The sequence below is a fragment of the Capra hircus genome, chromosome 1 (genome assembly GCF_001704415.2).
Source record: "Capra hircus breed San Clemente chromosome 1, ASM170441v1, whole genome shotgun sequence".
Lineage (NCBI taxonomy): Eukaryota > Metazoa > Chordata > Mammalia > Artiodactyla > Bovidae > Capra > Capra hircus.
In genome coordinates this window covers 125,923,733-125,936,114 of record NC_030808.1, presented here as the reverse complement: position 1 = coordinate 125,936,114, position 12,382 = coordinate 125,923,733, and the positions used below count along the sequence as shown (strand labels likewise).

Sequence of the window (12,382 nt, the reverse complement as noted above, 5' to 3'; positions counted from 1 at the left end):
GGGAGAGTTTTATAGATAGACTAGAGAAGGAAGTTGTAAAATGAGTGTGATTGCATCCAAGGTATAATCATTTCATCAATAGGAAATAAAACTAGGCCAGAAAAATAAAAACCTAGCCAGTACTATTTGTGACGTAATTGCCATCACAATTAGTACTGGCCAGGTTTGTGATGGCAATTACTCAAGAGGATGTAGGACGTCCCTGGTGGCTCAAACGGTAAAGCATCTTCCTACAGTGTGGGAGACCAGGGTTCAGTCCCTGAGTCGGGAAGATCTCCTGGAGAAGGAAGTGGCAACCCACTCCAGTATTCTTGCCTGGAAAAATCCCAGGGACCGAGGAGCCTGGTAGGCTACAGTCCATGGGGTCACAAAGAGTCAGATAGGACTGAGCGACTTCACTTTTCAAGAGGATGTAAGCAGACAGTGAATAGATGAATCCAGTTCGTTTCTGTGAGGCTAAAGGAGAAAAATTGCTGAGCAAATGATTCCCCTGGTTTTAGATTTTGGTAGGATTTTAATGATCTTCCACACTTACATTCATATAGCAAATGTTCATTGAGCACCAACTATAGATAAGCAGTGTGTTGGACAGTCAGTATTCAGTGATGATCTGACGCAAGTTGTTTCTTACATCCCCAAATGCTTAGTCCTTGATGGAGGTGTGGTGGACAGAAAATACAGTGTGAAAAATGGCATTCACCAGAGTGTTGAATGACTTTCTTTGGCATCACTGAGCAAAACATCTGCTCAGGGAGGAAGATTCTACTGGGGTATGGTCTTTGACCTGGATCTGGAATGATTACTGGGAATGTGCACCCCACCAGTGGGGTCTGGTTTGCACCCCATATAGCAAGTTTTTATGCTTCCTGGCACCATTGCTCTAACCGACTCTTATACTTTTTAAATTATGGGTGCTAGATTTCTTGGCAGAACAATGAAATTTCATTGTTTCAGTTTAATTTTCATTTAGCTTTTGGGTGGTGGTGTTCAGTTGCTCAGCCATGTCTGACTCTTTGCGACCCCATGGACTGCAGCACTCCAGGCTTCCCTGTCCTTTACCATCTCCTGTAGTTGGCTCAAACTCATGTCCTTTGAGTCGGTCATGCCAATCATTTAAAAAGGATATTTTCAGGGACTTTCCTGGAAGTCCAGTGGTTAAGACTCCAGTGCTCCCAATGCAGGGGTCTTGGATTTGACCCCTGGTTGGGGAACTAAGATCCTGCATGCCATATGGTGCAGGAAAAAAAAAAAAGATGTTTCAGTAGGTTAGTCATTTCTCAGTTAACATTTTTTCTTAAGCAGTCACATATGGAGCTTGTCCTCTAACTATCTTGTGCTCTTTTGTTACTTGCTATTCCCCTGCTGTCTTCTAAGGAAGTTAGATCCTTAGGTGGGAATTGTGTTGGGTGATGGGTGAAAGGCTGTACGTGGTAGAAGCTGAGGAAAGAGTTGAACTGCTCCATGTAAGATAAATGATTAGGGAAGAGACTAAGGACAGCAGACTGAAGCCCAGAGAGAGGACAGTTCAGGAGTTGTGGTAGAGAAGGAGGATTTCTCCCAGAGGGGAGTTTTCGGGAAAGATAGGAAAATTAGCAGAGTTTTGTCCAGTGCTGTGCAGTTTGATGCTTTTGAACTGTAGTGTTGGAAAAGTCTCTTGAGAGTCCCTTGGACTGCAAGGAGACCCAACCAGTCCATCCTAAAGGAGATCAGTCCTGGATATTCACTGGAAGGACTGATGCTGAAGCTGAAGGTCCAATGGTTTGGCCACCTGATGGGAAAAACTGACTTGTTGGAAAGGACCCCGATGCTGGGAAAGATTGAAGATGGGAGGAGAAGGGGATGACAGAGGATGAGATGGTTGGATGGCATCACTGACTCAACAGACATGAGTTTGAGCAAACCCCGGGAGTTGGTGATAGACTGGGAGGCCTGGCGTGCTGCAGTCCATGGGGTCGCAAAGAGTCAAACACGACTGAGCAACTGAACTGAACTGTGCAATGTAAACTTTCTTCTCTACCTCTCCATATTTCTTGTTTTCTCTCTCTCCATATTTCTTATTCAATGCATTGTTAAATTGGCTCTACCTAAGGGAGATATGTTGAAGCTGATGGGCATAGAGTAAGAGTCAAAGACTGGGTGAGAAGGGTCAGGGAGAGCAGAAGTGAACCTCCTGAGGCAAAAGAGTGCTGGACCAAGGCAGTGACAGATAAAGATGGAGTGGAGAGGAATATTCCAGAATTTGGCTTTGGTGGTAAGTTACTGGTTTTGGAAGGGAGAGAGTAATAGAGTCAAGATGACTTTGAGGCTGGGGAGAGTGCAGCTGTAGGAGATGTCCCAAGTGACTGGGACTGACCCTGGGAGGAAAGGTCATTGTTTCTGGCTTATAACGGGGAGGGTGGATGCCAGTGACTTTCTCCTTCTTTTTTAGTTTAATTTATTTTTTCCTCTTTTGGCCCCAGGACTTGGCTCCATAATGTGGCCTATGGGATCTCAGTTCCCTGACCAGGAGAACCCACACAATTTGCGTTGGAAATAAAGAGTCTTAACCACTAGACCACCAGGATGTCCGATGCCTGTGCTTCTAAATGTATGACATAAACCTAAAAGAGGAAGTATCTCTCTTGCTTACTGATGATGCAAGGGTTCTCCTTGTTCCTGTTCTCATATATTCTCCGAGGTCCTGTTATAACTCAAGAGAGTAGAAAGGCATCTATGTGACAACTGGTGTTGCTCTTCTCAAGTGATACTGAGTAGGCTTTAGAGCTGACTTTGATTAAATTTAAGAAAACAAAGGGTATATTCTGAGGGTCATAGAAAATATTATACCCTTACAAGTTAATTTTTTTTTCTATTTTTTTTGGCCAGCGTGCAGAATCTTAGTTCCCTGACCAGGGGTCAAATCCATGCCCCCGTTTTGAAAGCGTGTTGTCTTAACCACTAGACTGCCAGGGAAGTCCCTACAACTTAATTTTTTTTTCAAATTCTTTTGTCCTTATTTGCTTTTGACAAATTAAACTATCAATACTTAACATCTTTTATAGTAATAGTGATCTTGTTAATTTCTAAAGCTATATAACTCATGGCATATAAACATTAATGCCTGTGTGTCTTAATTTTGACTGTATGTTTCTTTAATAGTTTTTCCTTTGAGTTCTCTTTTGATGTACATCTTCTCATCCAGCATCGCTGATGACTTGTCTGGAACTCTGAACACATTTTACTCAGTCTGAGTGCCAGCTCTTTCTCTGTGGAATAAGAAGTGTAGACTGGATTTTATCAGTGTTATAAATAGTTAAAATTCATTGTGTCTAGATTTCTTTATGTGTAAGAATGAGGTGATCAATGTGAATCTACTTTGGAAAGTATAAAATGCTTGGCAAATATATAGTGCTGTTATTAATTTTTGTAGTGCCAAGATTCTGGTGAGAAAATTTCCGGAGCTGGTAGTGGATACTGCTTTCTTCCATTCTCTGATAGCAAAGGAACTTCATAATTCTTGAGCAAATATCTAGTTGTACTGTGAGGGTATGCATCTCTTGTGAATAGGAAAAGACTCTAACTTGTTCTGTTTGGCTGTTAGAACCCTTCACTGGCAGCACACAGGCTGTTAGAAGAATGATAAAACTATAGATTTGTTTTCTAGTGATGCTTTTTAAGAAAATCGTACTACATTTTGATAGTTAAATTTTTGTCTTATGGCATTCTTTGCATTTGAAAATACTAATGATTTTTATCCATAATTTGTAGAAACTTAGGGTTTTAGGTAAGATTTCTATGGATCCTTGAAAACACACACCTATAAATGATAATTCCTTCCTTGTTAATAAAGAAGTATCAGAGTTGGATTCTGCAGGTTGTAATGTAAAGGACCTCAGAGTGTCAACTCTGGAAAATACTGGTTTAATTTTTCTGCATAAAAATGAAGACTTTACAGTGTGTTCCAAGCACCAGCAGTGTGTGCTTTGGGGGTTGAAGTTCAGACACTGACACAGAAACACCCTGGGGAGGACTCCACTGCTCACTTGGACACAAGTTGGACCAAAATTTCTGTGTTGCTGTGAGTTATTTACGTAGAGTTTCTTGGTTAGAATCAGGAGAAAAGGAATTATAAACTAGCAGCAGGTAAGGCCGAGCTTATTCCAGTGCACTGGGAAATGACTCATGGATTCCTTTCTCTGACAGCACTTTGATATTGGTGTTGAGGCATTCATTCTAAATGAGATATTTGGCAATATAGGCCGTAACAATGTAGGCAGTTATCTCCCTAGTGTATACTTTCGCGTGACTAAGTCATACGTAGATAATAGAAGCAAAGTAATTTTCCAGAAACAAACAAACAAAAAAGCTGTTGTGAAATAATTCATATCACTTCCCCAAAGCTCATTCAAACCCTTCTGCCCATTCCATGAGTTTCTAGCAAGACAGATCACCCTGTATCCACACTTCATCCTAACAGTTTATCCTGACAAGGAGGGTTCTAGGGCAGCTTGTAACAGGAAAAGGCCGCAGGATGTATAACTTGAGATATAGGGATGGGAAGGAATACATGGAGACTACTGCTATGAAGGCAGTATGTAACGAAGGATCTGGACTTGGTAGACTCCCTGAGTTTGAATCCCAGCTCTGCCACTTATTGGGAAGCTTTTGGCCTCAATTGCTTTAATTGTAAAATGGGGATTATAATGCTACCAATCTGATACTGTTGCTCTGAGGATTAAATGAGACAGTATGTGTACTGTTCAGAACAGCGCTTGGCCTTTGTGACTGCCCAAGTCTCCCTTGCTATGTTGGGACTTGCGCTGTGTGTGAGTGCTGTCTTGTTTGGGGGATGGGGATCTTGGGGGGAGATTTTATGAGTCAGGTTTATATGACCTTCTGGTGTTTTCATCAATCTTAATCTGTATTTATTTATTTAGTTTTGGTTGTGCTGAGTCTTTGTTGCTGCTCTGGCTTTCTCTAGTCTCGGTGAGCTGGGACTACTCTTCATTGCAGATCACGGGCTCTAGGGTGTGCCAGCTTCTGTAGTTGCAGCACATGGGCTCAGTAATAGCAGCTCCCAGGCTCTGGAGCACAGGCTCAGTAGTTGTGGCACATGGGTTTAGTTGCCCCCCGACATGTGGGATCTTTTCAGATCAAGGATTGAATTGGCAGGTGGGTTCTTTACCACTGAGCCACCAAGGAAGCACCTTCAGGTGTTTTTGATTGAGTGAGATTAGTTCAGGTCAGGAGAAGATCGTCAGGAGTGCTTGCATTTGCTTTGGAATCAGATTTAAACTTTTATCTTGGCTTCATGCAAACACAGAGATGTGCAGAAGGCAAATGAGATTCTCTATAGCTATAGGTCTTGTTTTCCTGGTATACTCTGACCACTGGGATGGGCATGAGGCCTGGGCTCTGCCAGTCAGACTCCCCATCCTGGGAATGAGCCTGTCCTCCATGGATGGTGGTGGCTGAGGCATTTGGAGCTAGCATTCCAAAGTGGAACATCATAGTGTCTATTATGGGTCTCAGACCTTCCTGGCACCAGCCCTTCCAGAGCCTGCTTGTTTAACCCTCTCTCAATTCTTTGAGCCAACCTCCAGTGCAGGCCCTTATTGCTTGCAATCAAAATACCTTAATTGGCACCAATACCAAGCAGGTAGATTAACGTTTCTATTGTCAGTAGGTAAGGGAACACACGTGAAGCCAAGAGTTCTAGAAGTCATAGAAAAGTCCTCTTTAGACAGTGTGGCTTGGAGAAGAATATAGTTTCCTGAGGTGCAAAAAAAAGGTGACTTTTGTCTTACTTGAATGGAAAAAAGAAAAGACTTCAGATTGGTCAATGTGGGTCTGTTCTAAATACAAAGGGTTGCATGCAGCCATCTTTAAAGATAGCAGTTTTTTTTTTTTTTTAATGTCAGAAATGGAAATTACCATAAGCAAAAGGGCTAAGAGAAACATTAAAGACTTTCAAAGGAGTGATACTTTTTGAATACGATCACTCAGCATCATTATCATCAAGGAGTTAAAAATGGATTAAAGTAAGTATATTTTATTGCATTATCTTATCACCCTGAAAATGTTAAGTTTCTGGAGGGCAATGGCATAGCTTACATTTCTTCTGTAATTAAAACTTACATGGTGATAAGATGCTCTAATATGACATGGATACTTAGTTAAGGATTCCCAGAGATGCAGACATAGAGAACAGACTTGTAGATACAGCAAGGGAAGGAGAGAGTGGGACGACTTGAGAGAGTAGCGTTGAAACATACATGTTACCGTATGTGAAATAGATAGCTAGTGGGAAGTTGCTATATAACACTGTGAGCTCAATCCAGTGCTCCATGAACCTAGAGAGGTAGAGTGGGGAGGGCTGGGAGTAGGTATATGTGTACTTATGGTTTACAAGAGGGAGGGACAGAGGGGACATATGTATACTAGTGGCTGATACACATTGTTGTATGGCAAAAACCAACACAACATTATAAAGCAGTTATCCTCCAATTAAAAATAAATTAAAAAAAATTCTGTTTTGTCAGACCCGTGCTCTGATGGGAGACCCCTAAGACTTCTCTCCCTTAACTTGGATTTGCATGTTTCTCTCTATGCTTATTCATTTTTTAAGGTCTCAAATGGTGCCTCTTCTGTGAAGTTTTCCTTGAATCTTCTAGAAGATTCTTCTTTTCCTGTTTTTTTCATTCCAGCCTGTACTGTGGTTGTGGAGGTGGCATTCAGTTCATTTTGAGGCCTGACCCCCTTGTAGGAGCTTTGTCAAGGCTCATATTGAAAAGGGGATCCTGAGGCCACTGCAGGCTCCGTGGGTAAGAACTGGCAATTGGAGTCATGTTGGGCGTGGCAAGGGAGTCTCATGCATTCGCCGTTGCTGTCAGCTGTGGTTTATTGACTCCCTTCCTAGATTATAAATTCTTTGTGGTCCCTGTGTTAGTCAGCATTTGATTGCCTCCAGAACTTAGTACAACACCAAGCACCGCAGATGTTCTCAGTAAACATGTGCTAAAATGGAATGAGGGCAATGAAGGAGGTCATGGTGGAGTTTGAGCTGTGCTTAGGAATAGGAAGTGACATGAAGGAAAATTATGGGACCATCAAGAAGAGGCCTCAAGAGAAGAAGGCCCTTCTCAGGATAGAGTGGGAAACAAGAATTGCTCACAGGGAGAGTAGAGTCTGGAGGCATAGGCTTAATCAAAATTGTTGAGACTATAATCTGATGAAGGAAATTGAATGTAGTTTAAAGGGACAAAAAGGACAAGAGAGAATACTTTCTGGGAAATATGAACTTTTGGAATGATTTCCTTTTCTAGAATTTTCTTCTTCTTCTTTTTTTTTTTTTTTACTCATATACATGTATCTATTCTTTTTCAAATTCGTTTCCCATTAAGCTATTACATAATATTGAGCAGAGTTCCCTGAACTATACAGCAGTCCTTGTTTGTTCATTTTAAATATAACAGTGTATACATGTCAACACCAAACTCCCTAATTATCCCTTCCCCCCATTCATACCCTCTGGTGGTAACCATAAATTCATTCTCTAATCGGTGAATCTGTTTCTGTTTTGTAAATAAGTTCATTTGTATCATTTGTTTCAAGATTCTGCATATAAGGGATATCATACGATATTTCTCTTTCTCTGACTTTCTTCACTCAATATGACAATCTTTAGGTCCATTCATGTTGCTGCAAATGGCATTATTTCATTCTTATTAATGACTGAGTAATAGCCTATTGTATATGCATGCCACATCTTTATCTATTCCTCTGTAAATGGACATTTAGGTTGCTTCCATGTCTTGGCTATTGCAAGTGATGCTGCAATGGACATTGGGGTGCATGTATCTTTTTGGACCATGTTTTCCTCTGGATATATGCCCAAGAATGGGATGGCAGGGAAAAGAGGATAATTAGGCAGCTTGTGTAATTTTAAACAGCAATATAGTGACGTCTTGGGAAATTTTTGTAAACTGGCAGTCCAAAACAACAATAAAAGCAGGAAATAGACTTGATAAAGAAGCTAATAGAGGAGAAAACTAGAGAAAAAGAAGATACTCCATTAATTCCAAAGAAATCAAGAAAGGACAGAAAGATAAAATGGGTGGGAAAATAAAAAACAAATTATAAGGTGGTAGCCTTATGTCTAAACACATCAGTAATTACATTAAGTTTAGTTAAGTAAATATTCCTATTTAAAGATAAAAATTGTTTGGATATTTTATATTAGATTGATAATACACTGCTTATAAGAGCTATGTCTTAAATATAGGGATTCAGAAAAATTGAAAGAAAGAAGCACTAATCCAAACAAAGTTGTACTACTGTCGAAGAAAGTTTTGAGGGAGAGAGTCCTAAAGTTCAGCATTTTAATAAAATCTGTTGTTTATTAGTCATATAAATATTAATTTCTTGGATTTGATGTGTACTATGTTTATAGAAAATGTTAACATTTAAGGAAGATGGGTAAAAAGTATATGGAGACACTTTTCACAATTTTTACAACTTTTTTGTAAGTCTGAATTTATTTCAAAATAGCAAAGTTAAAGTTTAGCATTTTATAATAGAAATGGGTCAGTCCATCAGAGGATATAACAATTCCACATTTATATGCACCTAGATCCAATCCATTCTGAAGGAGATCAGCCCTGGGATTTCTTTGGAAGGAATGATGCTAAAGCTGAAACTCCAGTACTTTGGCCACCTCATGTGAAGAGTTGACTCATTGGAAAAGACTCTGATGCTGGGAGGGATTGGGGGCAGGAGGAGAAGGGGACGACCCAGGATGAGATGGCTGGATGGCATCACGGACTCGATGGACGTGAGTCTGAGTGAACTCCGGGAGATGGTGACGGACAGGGAGGCCTGGGTGCTGCGATTCATGGGGTCACAAAGAGTCGGACACGACTGAGCGACTGAACTGAACTGAACTGAACACGCACATACACAGAGGGAGAGCAAAAAGTAAACAAAAAGGAGAAAGACACAAATTTGCAATTACTTTGGGAAATTTACAACAATGAGAAAATTCTCAGTAACTGATAGAAGACAAAAAAAAAAATCAGGAAGGGTTTAGACGATTTAAACAGTATTAAATCTTTTCTATGTACAGAACAGAAAGAAAGATCTGTCATTTCTAATGTCCATACCCGAAGTTTATTTCAGGCCAATTTCTTTGAGAAGCCATGTGATATCTGATAATGTATAGAAATGCTATTATAAGAATAGATAAAGAGTTTTATTTATTCAGCCTCATTCATTTCTAAATCCTGTGCCATGCATCTTTCTTATTCCCTTTGTATGTTGGAAGCACATTACTGTTCCACACAGCAAATTATAGTATGAGTCCTACTGCGGTCTGGGTTAAGTATCCCTTTGGAAATTTCACTGGCTTACAGGGACTTGATGCCTGAGGGTACCTATTTTGGGTTGAGCATGGGATAAACCTGCAAACATCTTGTGTGTTTATTTTATTTTTTTTACCCTGAGAGACTATGTAAATTACTTTTTTTTTTCCTTCTGCCTGCACTGAGTTAGTAATTTCCTGATTTTAATGATTTGTTGACTTTGAATGTTCCTTATTGTAGCTAGATTGCCGTGCCCTGCCTCATACCAGAAATATTTGTCATTTCTCGTACTATATTACTACTTAGTTTATCATCTCCAGTTAGAAGCGACTTATGAGAGAAGTAGGAAAAACCTTTGTGGATAAAGAGAAGGGAAAAAAGAGTACAAAGAAGCCATAGACTGGGAGGCATTTAGGCTATGAATATAATCTTAATGCTGATGATTGCTGTGGGAGCAACCATAAACTCACTGACGCACTGAATTTCTGGGATTAGGTGTGGTGGGGGTAAATTACAAATTACAAAAAAATAATGTTCCTTATCTAAGTGTAACTCTATTCAGAAAATATAATTATGGTTAATTTCTTTCCCAATTCAGGATGTCCAAATACTCTATCCTTTGAGGAAATGACACCCACCTTTCTCCATTTTCTTTTTGTAAATTATGTATGTCATTGCTCTTTGTTATCAGTTTGGACTCATTGTTGCAAGTAACAGAAAGCCAGTTTAACTGGCTTTAAAATACACTTTCAAGTAGCTAGAAAAAGCACAAAGCTTTTAGCATGGTGAAATTCAAGATTCAGCCCTGCCAGGTGTGGTGTTTTCTCTTTACTCATCGTCTCTGCCTTCTTCTGAGTCTTGGTTTTAGCTTCATTCTCAGTCCTGGGTTCTTTCTTCATGGAGGCAGAATGGCTACGGATGCTCTGGCCTCTACATCCTCATCAGTAGGGATCCAGGGGAGTGTGTAGGCCCCCCACTACAGAAAGTTTCACAAAAGCTTTCTTCCGTCTTGTTGGCTCCAACTGGGTGATATATGCCTGTCCCTAAACCAAATCACTGTGGCTGAGAAGCATGATGTGCTGATTGGCTTGGACCCGGAGCTTTGCTCAAATGTCATGGACAGATTATAGGGAACGAGTAGAACCCCCCAAATAAAATTAATGCTGTTACCCAAAGTTCAGAGACAGTTGCTCGAGAAGAAACAAAGCATGTGGAGAAAATAATACTTGAAGTGTTGATATTGTAACACAATATGATAGGGACTTGGGTAACACTTTGTATTGAATTTTCTCAGCCAGAGAAGTCCTAAAGTGGGCTGGGGTTGGGGGAGAGTAGATGGGATATAAATAATAAATGAGAAGAAAAGATCCTGGGATGGTCGGCAGATCCAGTTACCTAAGTAGGAATGTGATTGATGGGCTCATGACCTGCTGGCCCCTCTTCTCTCAGAGGAACTGACCCTTGGAAGTGCCCCTCGTTGGGATCAGGGATGTTGTGAGTGGTGCACAACTGAGGTTGCGTTTTCATACATCAAGGGACTAAATATTTTCCTCTGGCCCTTAGAATGAGCTAATTTGTTTGGAGTGTTTCTAGAGAGACACAGCATTTCCTCTGAGGCCCTTAGAGGGGCCAAGTGGGATAACTTAAAATTAGGGAGCTGCAGAACCAAAATTAATAGACCAGAGTTCTAGTTTGATACCCCTGGTGTTTATAATAATTCAAATTGTTTGCCAAATTTAAAAATCAAAGTTCACATAAAAACATGGATTTCTGAAGGAAAAAAAAGAATTTCTGGCTTCCCTTGGGCTTCCCCTGTGGCTCAGCTGGTGAAAGAATCCTTGCACAATGCGGGAGACCTGGGTTCAATCCCTGGGTTGGGAAGATCCCCTGGAGAAGGAAAAGGCTACCCACTCCAGTACTCTTGCCTGGAAAATTCCATGGACGAAGGAGCCTGGTAGGCTGCAGTCCATGGGGTCGCTAAGAGTCGGACACGACTGAGCGACTTCACTTTCACTTTAAATACCAGAAGATCAGGCAACTTTGGGCCTGATTCTGCTAGACAACAGCTTACTGGACCTCTGCCTTGGCTTCCCCTTTTAGAGCCCCGGTTGGCATCATGGACACATCAGGAAAAGGGGTGGAGAATGGGGAGTCAGATACAGGGACCTTCTATATAGGATATAGGGACTTCCTCCCTCATCTTGGACTTCAGTAATGGGGAAGAATTTCCATGGCTTGCAGAACAGAGATATTGCTGAGCTTGGGATCATAGGGCTTCATTGGCCAGTAGACTCTGAGAAGTACCAATTGCCACTTCATAGATCATAATAATCTCAGTTTTCAAGTTAGTTATATTCATTTGAATTTAGAGCTTGAAGCTTCAGGAAGACTGGGGACTAAGGCTTCCTGTTGTTTCACACCTCCAGTGGTTCTAATTACAATCTCCTATACATATTCTTGACTTAAACTTTGATCAATAAACTCTACTTTGTATCTTTTCAGTTCAGTTACTCAGTCGTGTCCGACTCTTTGAGACCCCATGAACCGCAGCATGCCAGGCCTCCCTGTCCATCACCAACTCCCGGAGTTTATCCAAAACTCATGTCCATTGAGTCAATGATGCCATCCAACCATCTCACCCTCTGTCATTCCCTTCTCCTCCTGCCCTCAATCTTTCCCAGCATCAGGGTCTTTACAAATGAGTCAGCTCTTCACAACAGGTGGCCAAAGTATTGCGTTTCAGCTTCAACATCAGTCCTTCCAATGAACACCCAGGACTGATTTCCTTTAGATGGACTGGTTGGATCTCCTTGCAGTTCAAGGGACTCTCAAGAGTCTTCTCCAACACTACAGTTCAAAAGCATCAATTCTTTGGTGCTCAGCTTTCTTTATAGTCCAACTCTCACATCCGTACATGACTACTGGAAAAACCATAGCCTTGACTAGACGGACATTTCTTGACAAAGTAATGTCTCTGCTTTTTAATATGCTGTCTATGTTGATCATAACTTTCCTTCTTTTAGCTATCCATTTAATCTAGTTTC

General features: G+C 40.9%; 1 protein-coding gene across 2 annotated transcripts in view; it reads left to right on the top strand.

The window, feature by feature from the left end:
- PLS1 (plastin 1) overlaps positions 1–12,382 on the top strand; it is a 125,585-nt gene that overhangs the window by 44,455 nt on the left and 68,748 nt on the right. The window lies entirely within an intron of this gene.